Genomic DNA, 14,005 nt, shown 5'->3' with positions numbered 1-14,005 from the left:
TACTTGTTTCAGTCATTTGACTGTGGCCATGCTGGAGCTCCGCCTTTAATAGTGCAACTCGACCCCGGGACTTATTCTTTTGTAAGCCCAGTACTTATTCTATCGGTCTCTTTTGCCGAACTGCTAAGTGACGGGGACATAAACACACCAGCATCGGTGGTCAAGCAATGCTAGGGGGACAAACACAGACACACAAACACACACACACATTCATATATATATATATACATATATACGACGGGCTTCTTTCAGTTTCCGTCTACCAAATCCACTCACAAGGCTTTGGTCGGCCTCAGGCAATAGTAGAAGATAGTTACCCAAGGTGACACGCAGTGGGACTGAACCTGGAACCATGTGGTTGGTAAGCAAGCTACTTACCACACAGCCACTCCTGCGCCTATATGTATATTGTGATTACATCTTCTTTTGAGTTGTCATATTTTGTGCCACATCTTCTGGGTAATCGGTAGCCATCTTATTTCTGGTGCCACTACAATCTTTCTATTTTCATGCCCCGCACTCAAGGGGGAGCCTTGTAGTGACGCCTTGTCCCGGACACCACTTTAGGATTTTCATGCACGCATGCGCAGGGGTAAGAGCCTGCCGGAAGCACCTTATGTGCATGTGCAGTCATCATCAGCATCAGATAGGCTTGACCGCCGTCCTCTCTCTCTCTCTTCGCCCCTGCTTCCAACCAAGCTGGACGTCACTTGACCAGCTCCGTGTGGCTGGAATTCTGAAGGCGATCCATGACTTCAGCGAATCTGTGAAGTATGCCTTCACAATCATGATTAAACTGTCTCTGCTGCTTCTGCACCAAGGCGACCTAGCTACTGATTGTCCAGAGATGTAACGCTTGTACAGACAGAAAAATAAATATTGTTATTTGTTGACAGATCCTTGTTCTATTGATTTTTTAAAGGCTTTTCGGGGTGACTGGGGAAATGTAAAGATGTGCACGACCACCCTTGGAAGATTTTGAATGACCATAGAAAGTGCGAGCCCTCTAACTGAGAAATTGTGGATTTGTATAAAGGACAGGCACACACAGACAGACATTTGGCCATTTATATTGTTATGGTTTGGCTAGTACAGTATTTCTTGACCCACTTTTTGGGAGTGGCGCCGGCACGTCTGGAAGAAAAGCAACGGCTCTTTGTTTACTGGAAGAGTAATGGCTTTTTTGGAGGGACCTTTTGGCCTTGTGCGGTCGATTGGGGGTCAGAGAGATGTGAGGGCCGAGGAAGAGGAAAGTAGTGAGAAAGATAGAGTAAGGGCTGAGAGCAGATAGAGAGAGTATAAGGCTAAGAGACAGATGGAGGATAGAGATAGGCAGTTAGGGCTGAGAGCAGATAGAGAGGATATTAGCAGTGAGAGAGGATGAGGGGCAGAGAGTATAGCAGCGCTAGGGGAGAGAGAGATTAGGGTAGTGGCAAGGACAGAGCAAGTGAGGTTTTTGCACAGTCGGATTTTGGAAGTCAGAGCAAGCGGTTGGGATGCGAGAGCTTGGCAGGTTGGAGCTAGCAGCGCAAAAAGGGATATATATACAGAGGAATAGGCGACAGAGAGAGAGAAACTACAATATAGGACACTGTCTATTCTAATCAGGAATTAAGGTATTTAATTGTATTGATACGTGCTACGATGTAAAGAGACTGTAGAAGGAAAAAAAAGAATTGGTGTATTGAACAGTGAAAAGAACTGAGACAGTGAAATGAACAATGTGAATTGTGTAAAGACATTTTGTACAGTGTTGTGATTTGAACATTGTATAATGTCCTTCGAACTGTATATGACTTGTTGTGTCGATACTGGACTGTTATATTGTTACTTGCATGTTTAAATACTTTGATCTGTTGTATACCTGTATTGATTTGTTGTTTCCTTTAAATGCTTTGATGTTGTAACAATTGATTGTCATAAACTAGTTGTTAAATGTAAGCCAGTTGTTGCCTTGCAGTTTTGTGTCTCTCTCGGTTGCCTCTGTGTCTCTCTGTGCTGCTGCTACAGTTGTTGTTGTTGTTCTATCTCTCCTCTCTCTGGGTTCCGTGGCGAACCTGCCCGTTCGGGCGAGCGGCGATGGGTGATTCCGTAACAATATATATAGAGATGTTGATGTAATTCAGCCTAAGGAGACACCTACAGCTGGCTACACGACATGATCTGTTTATATTCGCGAGTGCCCGTTCTCCATATTTTATTTGTTAGTATAAAATACTTTTAAAAAATGGATGAATCTTCCTAATTTTCTGCCGATTTAAGAATTATCTTTTAAATCTGTAGGTCAAAAGGTAAAAATCCCAGCGCTTCTCTATTTCCTTTCGTAATTGTGCATTATGTTGGGAGCGGCGCCATCTTTTCCCTCCCCGTTGTCATTGGAAGAATTAATCAACCTTCGAATATCGAACACACGACACTACATTCCATCCACTGACGGTTCTCTCAAAGTAGCAACTTAATTATACATGAGAGAAAATAGATCACTGTGATCATCATCATCATCATAATCGTTTAACATCCGATTTCCATTCTAGCATGGGTTGCACGATTTGATTGAGGACTGGCGAACCAAGAGGCAGCACCAGGCTCCAATCTGATCTGGCAGAGTTTCTACAGCTGGATGCCCTTCCTAACACCAACCAGCTGTAGAAACTCTACCAGATCAGATTGGAGCCTGGTGCAGCTATCTGGTTCGACAACTGTTCTCTGGGAATAATGGGGATCTTTTCGGTTTGAACGGCAGGTTTTTAAATTTCTAGGTAACTAAAAAAATTTTAAACTTCGTATACAGATAGAATGTATTTATAAAGCATCTTATTCCTTGGCTCTATTGAGAAAATTCTGTAGTTTGTAACATATTTGTTGTTGTTTTTTCTGCAATTTCAACCAATCAATGACGTCTGTTGAGGTAAAAAAAACATTATGTGCCTTATGAATATGTCCCTCGTTTAAGAAACAGATTGGGTTTATTTAAGAAAAAATAGATACACTTCCCCCACCCCTAACCCTAACACAGATTGAAATGCAATAGATCGATACTAGGGTCATAATTGTGGGTGACAATTTCATATGACACCGCTAGAAAAAACTGCCGGTCAAACCGAAAAGATCCTTTTTTTTTTACACAAAGTAAATAATAAGGCGATGCTTCGATATATATGTACACACGTGACTTTGTTTACATTTGTGAAGATAACAGAAAGCCTTTTCTCCCCACTTCTAACCCTAACACGTGGAAATTATCTTTAAAAAACTGCCGTTCAAACCGAAAAGATCCCAAATATCTTACAAACTATAGAATTTTCTCAATAAAGCCAAGAGAAAAATGTTTTATAAACACATTCTACCAGTATACGAAGTTCAAAAGTGTTTAGTTACGTGGAAATTATTTTAAAAAACTGCCGTTCAAACCGAAAAGATCCCAAATATCTTACAAACTATAGAATCTTCTCAATAAAGCCAAGAGAAAAATGTTTTATAAACACATTCTACCAGTATACGAAGTTCAAAAGTGTTTAGTTACGTGGAAATTATTTTAAAAAACTGCCGTTCAAACCGAAAAGATCCCAAATATCTTACAAACTATAGAATCTTCTCAATAAAGCCAAGAGAAAAATGTTTTATAAACACATTCTACCAGTATACGAAGTTCAAAAGTGTTTAGTTACGTGGAAATTATTTTAAAAAACTGCCGTTCAAACCGAAAAGATCCCAAATATCTTACAAACTATAGAATCTTCTCAATAAAGCCAAGAGAAAAATGTTTTATAAACACATTCTACCAGTATACGAAGTTCAAAAGTGTTTAGTTACGTGGAAATTATTTTAAAAAACTGCCGTTCAAACCGAAAAGATCCCAAATATCTTACAAACTATAGAATCTTCTCAATAAAGCCAAGAGAAAAATGTTTTATAAACACATTCTACCAGTATACGAAGTTCAAAAGTGTTTAGTTACGTGCAAATTATTTTAAAAAACTGCCGGTCAAACCGAAAAGATCCCAAATATCTTACAAACTATAGAATCTTCTCAATAAAGCCAAGAGAAAAATGTTTTATAAACACATTCTACCAGTATACGAAGTTCAAAAGTGTTTAGTTACGTGGAAATTATTTTAAAAAACTGCCGTTCAAACCGAAAAGATCCCAAATATCTTACAAACTATAGAATTTTCTCAATAAAGCCAAGAGAAAAATGTTTTATAAACACATTCTACCAGTATACGAAGTTCAAAAGTGTTTAGTTACGTGGAAATTATTTTAAAAAACTGCCGTTCAAACCGAAAAGATCCCAAATATCTTACAAACTATAGAATCTTCTCAATAAAGCCAAGAGAAAAATGTTTTATAAACACATTCTACCAGTATACGAAGTTCAAAAGTGTTTAGTTACGTGCAAATTATTTTAAAAAACTGCCGGTCAAACCGAAAAGATCCCAAATATCTTACAAACTATAGAATCTTCTCAATAAAGCCAAGAGAAAAATGTTTTATAAACACATTCTACCAGTATACGAAGTTCAAAAGTGTTTAGTTACGTGGAAATTATTTTAAAAAACTGCCGTTCAAACCGAAAAGATCCCAAATATCTTCCACACTGTAGAATTTTCTCAATAAAGCCAAGAGAAAAAGATGTTTTATAAACACATTCTACCAGTATACGAAGTTTAAAAGTGTTTAGTTACGTGGAAATTATTTAAAAAAACTGCCGGTCAAACCGAAAAGATCCCAAATATCTTACAAACTACTGAATTTTCTCAATAAAGCCAAGAGAAACAGATGTTTTATAAACACATTCTACCAGTATACGAAGTTTAAAAGTGTTTAGTTACGTGGAAATTATTTTAAAAAACTGCCGGTCAAACCGAAAAGATCCCAAATATCTTACAAACTATAGAATCTTCTCAATAAAGCCAAGAGAAAAATGTTTTATAAACACATTCTACCAGTATACGAAGTTCAAAAGTGTTTAGTTACGTGGAAATTATTTTAAAAAACTGCCGTTCAAACCGAAAAGATCCCAAATATCTTCCACACTGTAGAATTTTCTCAATAAAGCCAAGAGAAAAAGATGTTTTATAAACACATTCTACCAGTATACGAAGTTTAAAAGTGTTTAGTTACGTGGAAATTATTTAAAAAAACTGCCGGTCAAACCGAAAAGATCCCAAATATCTTACAAACTACTGAATTTTCTCAATAAAGCCAAGAGAAACAGATGTTTTATAAACACATTCTACCAGTATACGAAGTTTAAAAGTGTTTAGTTACGTGGAAATTATTTTAAAAAACTGCCGGTCAAACCGAAAAGATCCCCAAAAGGTATCCAAGCATTGTTCTTTAGATGAGAGAGAAGTGTGAAGGAAGGACAATGATTGGACAGGAGAGAAAATGACGTCAGAAACGGATCGGAAGTGCAACGGCCTGACGTCACATCAGAAGATATAAGTCAAAGATGCCTTCTTTCTTTCGGTGTCTGCGACGGGGTCCAGTTCGTGCGCTGGAAACGGTCGTAGATTAGAATATGTGAGTGTATATATTCTATATTACCTTGAAGGTAAAATCGTTGACAGAATGGGACAAAGAAGACACCGGAACGAAACGAACCAGTCATAGAAAATTGAAGAACTATAACCATACAAAGGGATATAACTTTCCTTAATTAATTAATTAAGGTGCTTAATTAACGATCGCTGACTCGTTGTTTGTATCTGAATACGGTAAGTTGATAAAGATTTATTTTAAGGCTGTAATGATGATGATAATACCAATAATGATAAGGTACTACTAGCGAACAGTGGTCCCGTTGCGCGCACTCGCGTATCCGCGCTTGCTAGTCGTAAGTAGTCGATCCTACAATTTTTAAAACTAAGTAAATACATTATTTTTGTAAACAAACTACGGTTAGGGTTAAAAAGTCGTAGGATCGACTACATACGACTAGCTTCCACGGATGCGTGAGTGCGCGCACCTGGACCACTGTTCGCTAGTAGTACCGCGCACCTCTCCAAGATAATGACGCTTACTTGTGAGAAAAAGTTAGGAAATGGGAAATATATCCAGAATACATAAAGTATGGAGAAAATTAGAAAGATTGATCTATTTTTTAAATATTTTATACTAAAAAATAAAATACGGAGAACGGGCACTCGCGAATATAAACAAACATACAAGGGTGTAAGAGTTAGCAGTTCCTTCTCTAAGCTTGGATTCGAAATCGAATCCAAGAATCATCGGTCGTCAAATACCAATGCATGTATAGGCGCGAAATTAAGAATCCCTTTGTTCTGACAAAAACTGATTGATCATCTCCCTTTGACCTCCGACCTGAGCAATGTCAGGACAAAGGGATTCTTAATTTCGCGCCTATACATGCATCGGTGTTTGACGACCGAAGATTCTTGGACTCGATTTCGAATCCAAGCTTAGAGAAGGAAGTGCTAACTCTTACAAGGGTACTATTTAAGAAGAGAGGTCCCGGTGCGCGCATCCGCAGTAGCTAGTCGTGACTAGTCGATCCTTACTTTGTATTTTTGTTTTATTTACTTTGTTTTAAAAAAATTATATTCTTTGTTTAAAAAAATGAGCGTAATTTCGGTATAGGTACCGGAAGTACCAGATACATTTCAAGAAAGTGTCTTTTTTTTATATATATGGGGGGTTATGGTTAAGGTTTGTGTTAGTGGTGGGAGAAAAGGGTTTCTGTTATCTTCAAAATGTAAACAAAGCCACTCACGGTACTTATACCGAAGGATCGCCAAAAAATTATTTATTTTGTGTTTTAATTACTATGGTAGGTAGTCGTTGTAGGATCGACTAGTCACGACTAACTAGCGCGAGTGCGCTCACCGGGACCACTCTTTTTAAATAGTACCAGACAAAATTAGAACGATTAATCTATTTTTTAAACTATTTTATACTAAAAAATAAAATACGCAGTACGGGCACTCGCGAATATAAACAAACATGTATGTACGTATACGTATGTATTTATGCATATATATGTATTATTATATATACATATATGTGTGTGTGTGTAAGGGTGAAAGAAATTGAATATTAATTAATAACATCAATTTCGTATGGATTTTGGCGTTTGGTTCAGCAAATTATGTTTTTGATATACTCTACCGATGATTCGAAAATGATTTGTAAGTAAAATTACACAATCTATTAACGATGAAACAATTGTATAGAGTTAATCCATTTTTTCTTTATTTTTCATTTGTCCTGCCCGCTTACTTTCTTGGCGTGTTGAATTAATGCTTGGGAACAATTCTTTAGTGGTGGATTCCCTTTGCGGATCTATTTCTAGCGTTAGAGTGACCACATGTGGTCCCTCTCTTAATACTTGTATATATATATATATGTGTGTGTGTGTGTATACAAATATATTTGTAGTGAATCTTGAAGTAGATTGGATCCATCCTTGCCAAAATTTTAATTAACCCTTCACCAAAATTTTCCCCACGGCAGAACAATAGAGAAATCTCTATACAAAATGTTGTAAACGTTTCAATGCCTCAATGGATTCTGACCCCTGCAAACATAGACATTAAATGGATCACAGTGTTGATGTTGTAAGATTTGCAATGTTGAATTACTATGTCGTTTAATGATTCTCTTTATCTCACTGCTTCTTTTTTTTTCTATTTCAGAATATAACATCCTGTTGATATGAAAGAAATTACTTCATTCAGATGTGCCTCTGATATTTTATCAGCTCCCATCAACCAAAGGAAGATGATATATTTATAAGGAGCATTCATCAATACATCAAACTCATCTTATAAAGGAAATCTGTGAAAAACAACTGCAAAATATTTCTTCTGGACGATGGAATTAACAGCAACAATTTGAAGTCTTTGCTGTCTGGAATATAGAGGAGATGATTGTTTTACAGGTTAATTAATCATTTTCTCGAAGTGCTGATTTACCGAAACACAAACGTACTCATACAGGAGAGAAACCATATCAGTGTGATATCTGTGGTAAATCATTTTCTGAAAATAGCAATTTAACTCGTCACAAATTTATTCATACTGAGGAAAAGCCATACCATTGTGATACCTGTGGTGAATCGTTTTCTAGAAGTAACAATTTAACTGATCACAAACTTATTCATACAGGAGAGAAGCCTGTATATCCAGAAATATATCCATTGTGATATCTGTGGTAAATCATTCAGTAGAAATAATAATTTGACTAGTCATATACGTATTCATACTGGGGAAAAACCATATCAATGTGATATCTGTGGTGAATCATTCTCTGAAAATAGCCCTTTAACCAGACACCTACGTATTCATACTGGGGAAAAACCATATGAGTGTGATATCTGTGGTAAATCATTTTCCCAGCATTATACATTAAAGGAGCACAAACGTATTCATACAGCTGAAAAACCATATCGTTGTGATATCTGTGGTAAATCATTCTCTCACGGTAGTGACCTGCCTAATCACAAACGTATTCATACAGGTGACAGACCATATCATTGTGATATTTGTGGTGAGTATTCATACACAGGTGTAATCGTATCAATATCAAAATTTATTACAACCCGGCAGGACGAGACCACAACCCAATCGTTGACAGAATGGGACAAAGAAGACACCGGAACGAAACGAACCAGTCATAGAATATTGAAGAACTATAACCATATAAAGGGATATAACTTTCCTTAATTAATTAATTAAGGTGCTTAATTAACGATCGCTGACTCGTTGTTTGTATCTGAATACGGTAAGTTGACAAACATTTATTTTAAGGCTGTAATGATGATGATAATACCAATAATGATAAGGTAGTACTAGCGAACAGTGGTCCCGGTGCGAGCACTCGCGTTAGCTAGTCGTAAATAGTCGATCCTACAATTTTTTAAACTAAGTAAATACATTATTTTTGTAAACAAACTAAGGTTAGGGTTAAAAAGTCGTAGGATCGACTACTTACGACTAGCTAGCACGGATGCGTGAGTGCGCGCACCGGGACCACTGTTCGCTAGTAGTACCGCGCACCTCTCCAAGATAATGACGCTTACTTGTGAGAAAAAGTTAGGAAATGGGAAATATATCCAGAATACATAAAGTATGGAGAAAATTAGAAAGATTGATCTATTTTTTAAATGTTTTATACTAAAAAATAAAATACGGAGAACGGGCACTCGCGAATATAAACAAACATACAAGGGTGTAAGAGTTAGCAGTTCCTTCTCTAAGCTTGGATTCGAAATCGAATCCAAGAATCATCGGTCGTCAAATACCGATGCATGTATAGGCGCGAAATTAAGAATCCCTTTGTTCTGACAAAAACTGATTGATCATCTCCCTTTGACCTCCGACCTGAGCAATGTCAGGACAAAGGGATTCCTTATTTCGCGTCTATACATGCATTGGTATTTGACGACCGAAGATTCTTGGACTCGATTTCGAATCCAAGCTTAGAGAAGGAACTGCTAACTCTTACAAGGGTACTATTTAAGAAGAGAGGTCCCGGTGCGCAATTCTGCAGTAGCTAGTCGTGACTAATCGATCCTTACTTTGTACTTTTGTTTTATTTACTTTGTTTTAAAAAATTATTTTCTTTGTTTAAAAAAATTAGCGTAACTTCGGTATAGGTACCGGAGGTACCAGATACATTTCAAGAAAGTGTCTTTTTTTTTTATATATATGGGGGGTTATGGTTAAGGTTTATGTTAGGGGTGGGAGAAAAGGGTTTCTGTTATCTTCAGAAATGTAAACAAAACCACTCACGGTACCTATACCGAAGGATCGCCAAAAAATTATTTACTTTGTGTAAAAAAATTATTTATTTTGTGTTTTATTTACTTTGCTAGGCAGTCGTTGTAGGATCGACTAATCACGACTAACTAGCGCGAGTGCGCTCACCGGGACAACTCTTCTTAAATAGTACCGGAGAAAATTAGAACGATTAATCTTTTTTTTTTAGTTATTTTATACTAAAAAATAAAATACACAGAACGGGCACTCGCGAATATAAACAAACATGTATGTACGTATACGTATGTATTTATGCATATATATGTACTATTATATATACATATATGTGTGTGTGTAAGGATGAAAGAAATTGAATATTAATTAATAACATCAATTTCGTATGGATTTTGGCGTTTGGTTCAGCAAATTATGTTTTTGATATACTCTACCGATGATTCGAAAATGATTTGTAAGTAAAATTACACAATCTATTAACGATGAAACAATTGTATAGAGTTAATCCATTTTTTCGTTATTTTTCATTTGTCCTGCCCGCTTACATTCTTGGCGTGTTGAATTAATGCTTGAGAACAATTCTTTAGTGGTGGATTCCCTTTGCGGATCTATTTCTAGCGTTAGAGTGACCACATGTGGTCCCTCTCTTATTACTTGTATGTATATATATATATATGTGTGTGTGTGTGTGTGTGTATACAAATATATTTGTAGTGAATCTTGCACGCATGAAGTAGATTGGATCCACCATAGCCAAAATTCTAATTAACCCATCACCAAAATTTTTCCCACGGCAGAACAATAGAGAAATCTCTATACAGAATGTTGTAAACGTTTCAATGCCTCAATGGATTCTGACCCCTGCAAACATAGACATTAAATGGATGACAGTGTTGATGTTGTAAGATTTGCAATGTTGAATTACTATGTCGTTTAATGATTCTCTTTATCTCACTGCTTCTTTTTTTTTCTATTTCAGAATATAACATCCTGTTGATATGAAAGAAATTACTTCATTCAGATGTGCCTCTGATATTTTATCAGCTCCCATCAACCAAAGGAAGATGATATATTTATAAGGAGCATTCATCAATACATCAAACTCATCTTATAAAGGAAATCTGTGAAAAACAACAGCAAAATATTTCTTCTGGACGATGGAATTAACAGCAACAATTTGAAGTCTTTGCTGTCTGGAATATAGAGGAGATGATTGTTTTACAGGTTAATTAAGCTTGGATGACTTTACAAACGGGTAGACAATTGTCACCTCTTGATTTAGATATTAAGCAAAATCACAGATGAAAGAAGCATAGCATTAAATTATTCTCTGAAAATAGCAACACAAATATATTCATAGAAATGAATTTTTTTCCTATTTCAGAATATCATACCATGTTGATTTAAAAGAAATTTCTTCATTCAGATGTGTGTCTGATGTTTTTATTGACGTTCATCAATTAAAGGAAGATCATATATTCATAAGGCACATTCGTCAATACATCAGCTTCTTTATATAAATAAATTCTTCAACGAACGATGGGGAAATATTTCTTCTGGACGATGGAATTAAGAGCAACATTTTTTTTGCCATCTGGAATGTAGAGATGATGATGAACCTACAGGTTAAGTTTGAGTAACTTTACAAAAGAGTTAACCAATTTATATCTTCTGTCTAAGATATTAAGCAAGATCACCAATGAAAGTAACATAACATTTAATTATTCTCTGATGCATTTGAATGCAAACATTCATAGAAATGAAACAGATACTATCATTGTGATATGTATAACAAAATTATTCTCTCATAATGAATAATTCAACTAAAGCAAAAATCTCTGAGAAAAGAGACAAACCATATCACTGTGATATCTGTGGTAAGTTATTCTCTCAAAGTGGTAATCTAAGAAGGCACAGACGTGTTCATACTGGAGAAAAACCATATCAGTGTGATATCTGTAGTAAATCATTTTCTGACAATAGCTCTTTAACTCATCACAAATTTATTCATACTGGGGAAAAGCCGCATCTGTGTGATATCTGTGGTAAATCATTTTCTCGAAGTGCTGACTTAAGTAAACACAAACGTACTCATACAGGAGAGAAACCATATCAGTGTGATATCTGTGGTAAATCATTTTCTCAAAATAGCACTTTAACTCATCACAAATTTATTCATACTGGGGAAAAGCCGCATCAGTGTGATATCTGTGGTAAATCATTCTCTACCAGTGGAAACTTACCTACACACAAACGTACACATACAGGAGCGAGGCTATACCATTGTGATATCTGTGGTAAATCATTCACTACAAGTAGTCATTTGACTAGTCATATACGTATTCATACTGGGGAAAAACCATATCAATGTGATATCTGTGGTAAATCATTTTCCCATAATTCTACTTTAAACGGGCACAAACGTATTCATACAGGCGAGAAGCCATATCAGTGTGATATCTGTGGTAAATCATTCTCTGAAAATAGCCATTTAACCAGACACGAACATATTCATACAGGAGAGAAGCGATATCATTGTAATATCTGTGGTAAATCATTTTCCCAGCATTCTCATTTAAACGGGCACAAACGTATTCATACAGGTGAGAAGCCATATCATTGTGATATCTGTGGTAGGTCATTCTCTCACGGTAGTGACCTGCCTAATCACAAACGTATTCATACAGGTGAAAAACCATATCATTGTAATATCTGTGGTAAATCATTTTCCCAGCATTCTAATTTAAACGGGCACAAACGTATTCATACGGGTGAGAAGCCATATCATTGTGATATCTGTGGTAAATCATTCTCTCAGGGTAGTGACCTGCCTAATCACAAACGTATTCATACAGGTGAAAAACCATATCATTGTAATATCTGTGGTAAATCATTCTCTTGTAGTAGTCATTTGTCTGGTCACAAACGTATACATACTGGGGAAAAACCATATCACTGTGATATCTGTGGTAAATCATTTTCCCAGCATTCTAATTTAAACGGGCACAAACGTATTCATACAGGTGAGAAGCCATATCATTGTGATATCTGTGGTAAATCATTCTCTCACGGTAGTGCCCTGCCTAAACACAAACGGATTCATACAGGTGAAAAACCATATCATTGTGATATCTGTGGTAAATCATTCTCTAGTAGTTCTCATTTGACTCGACACAAACGTATACATACTGGGGAAAAAACCATATCACTGTGATATCTGTGGTAAGTCATTTTGTGATAATAGCAATTTAATCAGTCACAAACGTATTCATACAGGTGAAAAACCATATTTTGATATCTGTGGTAAATTATTCTCTCACACTAGTGACTTGCCTAAACATAAACGTATTCATACTGGGGGAAAACCATATCATTGTGATATCTGTGGTGAGTCATTCTCTCAAAAAGGCCACTTAAGCAAACATCTGAGTATTCATACACAGGTGTAAATTATCAATATCAAAATTTGTTACAACCCGGCAGGACAAGTGAGACCATAACCAATGGCCTCTACCTGGGATGTAGCCAGTCCACTTATGCATACCTTTCCTTCTTGGGACACAAAACTCTACTTGTGAAGACTTGTTGAGGCAAGTGAGAATCAGAATCAAAATCGAAATAAACCAACATCAATGGAAATTGAAGCTGTGATACCAATGCTGGTGGCATGTAAAAAGCACCATACGATCATGGCCATTGCCAGTCTCGCCTGGCACCTGTAATGGTGGCACGTAAAAAGCACTCACTACACTCACGGAGTGGTTGGCGTTAGGAAGGGCATCCAGCCGTAGAAACATTGCTAGATCAGACTGGGCCAGGTGCAGCCTTCTGGCTTCCCAGACCCCAGTTGAACCATCCAACCCATGCTGGCATGGAAAGCGGACGCTAAATGATGATGATGACAAGAATTATGAATATTTTGTCTGCTAAAAGACAGGGTTTATTCCTCTTCAAGCTTGACATTATTAACTTCAGTTTCTTGGATGTCAACATGAAATTCATGAATCTCAACTTCAATATCATTTACATATCTAAATACATCAACACAGAGATGACTTTGGTTTCTGAAGATGATTGTGCTGGATTTTTGAGGAATTTGTTTTGAGAGAATAAAGGAATGGGATTAAGGAATAAAAGTTTTGAGTGACATTGATTTTGTCTTTGTTGTGTTTTCATCATCATCATCATCATCATCTTCCTTCTTCTTCTTCTTCTTCTTCTTCAGTGTCCATTTTCTTTGCAGGTTTGGGTGGGAAAGTCTGAGCTGG

The 14,005-nt window shown here is 36.4% G+C and overlaps 1 pseudogene; it reads left to right on the top strand.

Moving 5' to 3' along the window:
- The window catches only part of LOC115225186, a 195,309-nt pseudogene that overhangs the window by 148,145 nt on the left and 33,159 nt on the right, over positions 1 to 14,005 (top strand).

This window comes from Octopus sinensis, linkage group LG27 (assembly GCF_006345805.1).
Source record: "Octopus sinensis linkage group LG27, ASM634580v1, whole genome shotgun sequence".
NCBI classification, from domain to species: Eukaryota; Metazoa; Mollusca; class Cephalopoda; order Octopoda; family Octopodidae; genus Octopus; species Octopus sinensis.
Note: the sequence above shows the minus strand (reverse complement) of the source record. Positions and strands in the feature narration are given on the sequence as shown.